Here is a 6,072-nt window from a genome sequence, read left to right as displayed (position 1 = left end):
AAGATGAGCCGTTTCCACCTGTGAGAGGAAACGCGGCTGCAGCCAGTGGAGACGTCCTGCGTTGAGTGTCGGCAGGTCCGGCTCGGAGCTGCGTCTGTGGTGGACCCCAGGGGACAGAGCAGAAGAGCGAGCCTCCGCTTAGGAAGCAGGTGCCAGACGCCTGGGGTAGCACGTGATGCCTTAACCTGATGAGACGAGAAGCAGAGACGCCTGAGAGAAGGATTCAAAAAGCTCAGATAAGAGCATACGGCCTGTTGCCATGAGAGTCGGGGTGACAGGGAGAAGAAATGAAGCGAGGGAAGGAGCTCCTACCTTGCAGCCCAAATGATTAACAGATTAATTTGAAAGGTGCACCTGCAGTGGAAAGGGTCTGTCTACGAAGCAGGGCATGGGGACTACAGAAAAATACTTTCAAGCCGAATAAGGGAACATAAATACGACGTTAGGTTTTATCGAGGCATGGGTGAGGACTCGTGACTGGTGTCTGGATAATAAAAGCGTTTACCTGGATCAAAAAATACGGATTTTTTTGATCAAACAGAAGAACAGGAGGTTTGTGTACTATGTTGGCGCGTTGGAGGAGTAGGAAAAACCTAGGAGTGGTGACCGCGGGGGACAGAATGTGACAGCATCGGAGGTGGGATGATTAAAGAGGTGACTCAGGTCAACTGAGGCCACCGGGCCCTGACCCAATGTGACAGGTGTCCTGTGAAAGAGGGATGAAGACATAGACGCAGAGGGCCGACCGGGTGGACGGGCAGAGGACGCCCCCTCCTGAGGTAAGATGCTTCTGAAGAAACCAGACCCTTGATCTCAGACTTCCAGCCTTCAGAATGGTGAGAAAACCGGTTTCTGTCGTCTATACCACTCAGCGGTGGTAGTGTATCGCGGCAGTGCAGCGGCCCCACACAGCACCTTGTAAATATTTGCTGAAGGTGCTGCTGGTTTTCTGGAAAGGACTCTCTTGGTTGCCAGGCGGGGGTCACCTTCTTCCCCGTGGGCCTTGGCCCTCGCAGGACAGCAGAGCAGGGCGTCCGTGGTCATTCTCGGCCCCTGCAGCGGCTCCTGGATGCTGTTGCCGCTCCCGTGGCTGGTTCCGTGCCTCCCCCAACCTTGTTCCACGCTGTGGACACGCAGGTCATGACGGAAGCTGTGCTATCACGACTGTGGGGACCTGGCCTGGGGTCATGGTTGGGAAACCAGCCACGGTGACCCCAAAATGTGGAGAGCAGATGTCATGTGCCTGGCATGTTGTGACGGGATCATGTCTCGAGAGAATGTTTCCTGTCCAGAGGATGCTTGAGAAACGTTGCGTGCTTAGCGTTGATCAAGGAAGGGAGGGAACATGCGTTGGCTCCGTGTTCCTCATAGAGGCACCTGCTGTGTTCTCTGTTCCAAAGACAGCAGAGTCTCCTTCCTTTAAGGAATGTGCCGCCTCTTCTAGCGTCTGTGCTCCTTGGGGATGGCTGTGTCAGGGGTCCCAGAGATTCATCACACTCACGTCCAAGGAGACTCCTCAGTGAGGGAAGGCGTATCCCAGTGGGTTGCCCTGATCAAAACACCAGACACGGGCGCTGAGACGACAGGTCCTTGTTTTCCACAGTTCTGGAGGCCTAGGGTCAGGCCGGCACGTTTGGGGGCTGCGTGGAGGCTGGCTGCCGGGCTTACAGACGGCATGAGGTAGAGAAAGCTCGTCTCCCCAGAGAAGGACACTAATCCCACCATCAGCGATCCCCCCTTGTGGTACAATTGCCCCGAAGGCCCCACCTCCACAGTCCGTCACACTGGGGGCTGGATTTCAACATGTGGAATTGGGGCGGGGGGGTGGCGTACAGGCACCCACATCACAAGGCAGGTGCCAACAAGCAAATACCTTATCCGCTTGTCATGCTTTATGGAAGTGCTGTTGTACATGCCCTGAAAGCCCATGATCACACGTCGGTGAAAATGTGAAAGCTGTTACTCTCTTCCCCATGATCTGGTGCCGAAGTGCCTTCAAGTGGATTAATGGGCTTACCCACTGAGAAGGTAGTTTCCCAACAGAGTCACCAGTTCAGGAAGTCATACTAGGTACTGGTTGCCAAGAAAAAAAAATCTCTCAAAAACAAAGGGTTTTTTTTTTTTTGGGGGGGGGGTGTCTTTAAAGCCGTATATTTTATATTTATGTTTTATCCGTATGATTTTAATTTTATACTGTTTTTATAATTAAAAGGATTTCATAAAGTCCATATTCCTGTGTATGTTTGAATAGTCAGAGAGAAGCTAAAGAAGTGGGAATGGTTGCCGAGAATCCAGGGGAGATAATTTCACTATTTAGCGAGGAAGGTACCAGAATCTGGGCGTAGCTGGGGCCGCGCAGAGGGCGAGGGAAGGGCCTGGGAGGTGAGCCTTGTGGACCCGCCGCACCGAGTGTGCTTGCAGCCGATCGATCCTTCGGCTGTTGTCTGGACCGAGGGCCCTTCTGACTCCGGGGAGACAAGTGTCTGCGTCAGGGAGGGTCACCCGCTCCGCCGCCCCGGCGTTATTCACCTCACGGTCACCGGGGCCCGGAGGTGCCCAATCCCGAGTCGCGGGGCGTGTGAGGTTCTGTGCGGTGACTCCACGGAGAAGCACCGACACGCTGTCCCCGAAAGCGCAGCTTGAGGTTTTCCGTCACTAAAAGGCTGACGGAGAAGGAGACACCCAGCAGAAGACGTGCTCTGTGCCCGAGGTCGCCCGGTTGGTTGCTCGCCTCCGGAGACGAGGTGCACGTACAAGCCGGCGCCAGGGTACGCGCCAGAAACCCCTGCGTGTACGGAGGCGTCGGGGCTTTCGGCAAGGCAGCGCGGCACCTTTCCTGCTTTAAGGTCTGTGTGTCGGGGGAGCTGCTGCAACGGGCAGCAACCGCTGGGCGGCGGGCGGCGGGCGGCGGGCGGCGGGCGGCGGGCGGCGGGCGCGGTGTGCGCACGGACGGGCGGGCGGCGGTGCCTGCCCTGCCGCGGACTGCTCCCCGGCCTTGGCCTCACCTGGGCGCGCCCACCGCCTCAGCTGTCCTGCTCCGCTCCCGCGAGCTGGCACCTCCGCCCGCGCGGTCTCCTAGACGCCCGGTCCCGGGGGCTCCGTCGGGGCGACCCCGGCCGTCGTGACTCCGCCGTCGGGTCCCGGCTTCCCGCGGCCGTGAGCACCCGCCTGGGGCGGGGAGGCCCCCTCGGCCGCGGCAGCCCGTCCCGTCGGTGACCTGGGGTGTGCGCACGTGGCGGCGGTGCAGGCGCCCCCGCGGCCCGGCGTCCTCCTGGGTCACGGCGACAACCAGGGAGGGCAGAGGCCCGCTGTCCGTCCCGCTGTCCGTCCCGCTGTCCGTACCGCTGTCCATCCCCGCGCCTCCGCCGCGGCCCCCCGCGCCGCCCGGGCCTCCGTCCACACCGCTTGACGCAACGCCGACCCTAGTCCCGGCGCCCGGCGGAGACCCCGGGCCGCCAGCAGCCCCAGCCCTCACTGAGGAGCGGTCCCGCCCGGAAGGAAGGTCGCGGGGTCACGGGCCGAGGCTCTTCCGGCTCCTCTGGCCCTTCCGGCCGCGGGGGGCGGGGCCCCGGGGCAGCCTGCGCGCCGCTCCTCAGCACTTCCGGGCGCGCCGGGGTCACGCGGGGGCGCGGCCTCTGGAAGCTGGTGTCCGGGCCCGCGCCTCCAAGGCCGCGACGTCACCTCGAGAACGTTCTAGAATGGCTGAGCGGGAAGATGCCCGTCCCGGGGACGCCCGCCCGCCCGCGACACGACCCACGGGCCGCGCGCTCCCGGCACCGACCCGCGGCCCGGCCTCCCCGGCCCGAGGCCTTCGTGCGGCCGCTGCTGCGGTCCCCTCCACCGGCTCGTCTGCGCGGCCTCCGCGGCCCCGCGCACCTCCCAGAGGGCTGTGCGCTCCGGCCCGGGGGGGGGGGGGGGGGGGGGGGGAGGAGGGGGGAAGGCAACACCCATGACACCCAGCCTCCCCTCCCCCTCCTCGGGGGCTCCTCCTCTGGGGGGCTACTCCTCCAGGAACTCCTCCCCCCTCCCCCTCCGCTCCGGGGGGGGGCTCCTCCCCGGGGGCTCCTCCCCCCCCTTCCCGGGGCTGCTCCTCCCGTGCCCTTCCCAGGGCTCTCCCCCTTCTCCCTCCCCCCTCCGTGGGCTCACTCGGTGCCCTGCCCCAGGGGGCCTCCGCCGAGGCGGGGCCCTCACAGCAGGTGCAGCCTGCCCTTTCTGGACCATGTCCTCTGGCGCCGTCCTCCCTGAGGAGGTGCCCTCGGAGCAGCCCCTGGGTCACCCTGGTCCCCGGGGATGGCGGGACCGGGAGTCCGGTTGTCCCGCTCTGACGGGGAACAGCCAGAGCCACGGCCGCCCCACTCCCTCCTCCTCCTCCTCCTGCTGCTCCTCTTTCTCCTCCTTGTCCTCCTCCTCCTTCCCGTTCGTCTTCCTACTTCTGCTCCTCTTCCTCTTTCCTCTTCCTCCTTTTCCTCCTCCTCGTCCTTCTCCTGCTCCTCCTCCTCCTCTTCCCCCTGCTCCTCCTCCTCCTTCTGCTCCTCCTCCTCTTCCCCCTGCTCCTCCTCCTCCTGTTCCTGCTCCTCCTCCTCCTCTTCCTCCTGCTCCTCTTCCTCTTCTTTCTGCTCCTTCTGCTCCTCCTCCTCCTCTTCCTCCTGCTCTTCCTCCTCTCCCCCTGCTCCTCCTCCTCCTGCTCCTCCTTCTCCTCCTCCAGCTCCTCCTCCTTCTCCTCTCCTTCCTCCTCCTCCTCCTCCTCCTTACCTCCTTGTCTCCTTGAAGAAGCACAGGTGCAGCAGAGGCTCCTGGTGGGCCCATGCATGTTGGCTCCGTCAGCCTCCTCCCTCCCTGCGGCCAGGCCGCTGTGTGTTGCAAAGCCCAGGAAGATGCTCTCGTGAGCCCGTCATGGGGGTGATTTGTGGTCCCAGAAGGGGTTGAGGGTCTCGTTCCTTATTATTAGGAGAGGAAAGGGGATTCAAGAAGCAGCCAGGTATACACCTGGTCATGTGTCCTCGAGAATCCTAAGGGGCTCGTCCGCAAGACTGTGCCACCCGCTCAGCCCTTCAGCGCGCTGGACGTCTTGCAGACTCGGGAAGAGGTGTTGACTTAAGACTGGGCCAAGGGCTCAGGCCCTAAAGCTGAGCACTCACCACCTCACAGATGCCCATTTGCTGAACGGTCCTGGTTCTCCCGCTCGTTGCCTCTGGCCCTGGTCTCGATCCTGCACCCGAGAGCTCGTGTCCTCTGGTGGTGGATGCCAAGTGCCCCGGCGCCGTGGATTGGTTGTACCTGGGTGAACGTTGCAGAGAAGATGGGAGTGGTCGGTGATCTTTGCCTGAGTTCCAGAAGCCTCCTGGCCGCGGGTATCTGCACTAAAGCCCCAGCTCCCATCCTACTAGCTCTGGAGAGCCCTCGCCTGATAAGCAGAGATCTAAACTGGGAAATCTCCCTCAATCCCCGTACAGGACGGTGGTTCTCACTCTGACGTGCAAAAGGAGCATCCGAGTGATCTGATTACACTCGGGTACCCAGCCTCGGCACCAGGGACTCTAGCTCAGCAGGCTTCGGCTATGATCCAGGAACTGCCCGCTTCCAGTGAGCCCCCACCAAAGCTGCCCTGCATGGCCTGTGCCTGGGGACCCTGGCCCAGTGGCTTAGAGTTGGGCCTGGAACCAAGGTCCAGGGGCCCCTCTCTGCCTGTAGGATAGGATAGCGGTAGGTCCACCCACGGTCTCAGTCACTCCACCCGGCAAAAGGCGGTAAGAAAACCACCTCCGTAGGGTCGCTTCAGGATAAAACAAGGGCATCTTATAGAGGGCTGGGCCTGTACCCCACACCTGCCAACCCCCACTGTTCTAGGATTGGTGTTAATTAGCTCAAGCTACCGAGCCAAAGAAGACCACGGAAAGCTTGGATTTTCTGGGCCAAACAGGCATTATATCTTGGGTAAATCTCTGAAGCAAGACACTGCGTTCGACAGAGACCCCTCTGCCCCCCGAGACTCTCACACACAGGAGGCCCTCACGGGTACAGAAGGTGTTTCCGTGCATCTTTAGACCTCTCGGGCCGAGCGGGTAGAAGAGA

Source organism: Nyctereutes procyonoides, unplaced genomic scaffold (assembly GCF_905146905.1).
Source record: "Nyctereutes procyonoides isolate TBG_1078 unplaced genomic scaffold, NYPRO_anot_genome, whole genome shotgun sequence".
In the NCBI taxonomy this organism is placed as follows: Eukaryota; Metazoa; Chordata; class Mammalia; order Carnivora; family Canidae; genus Nyctereutes; species Nyctereutes procyonoides.
This window is presented reverse-complemented; position numbering follows the sequence as displayed.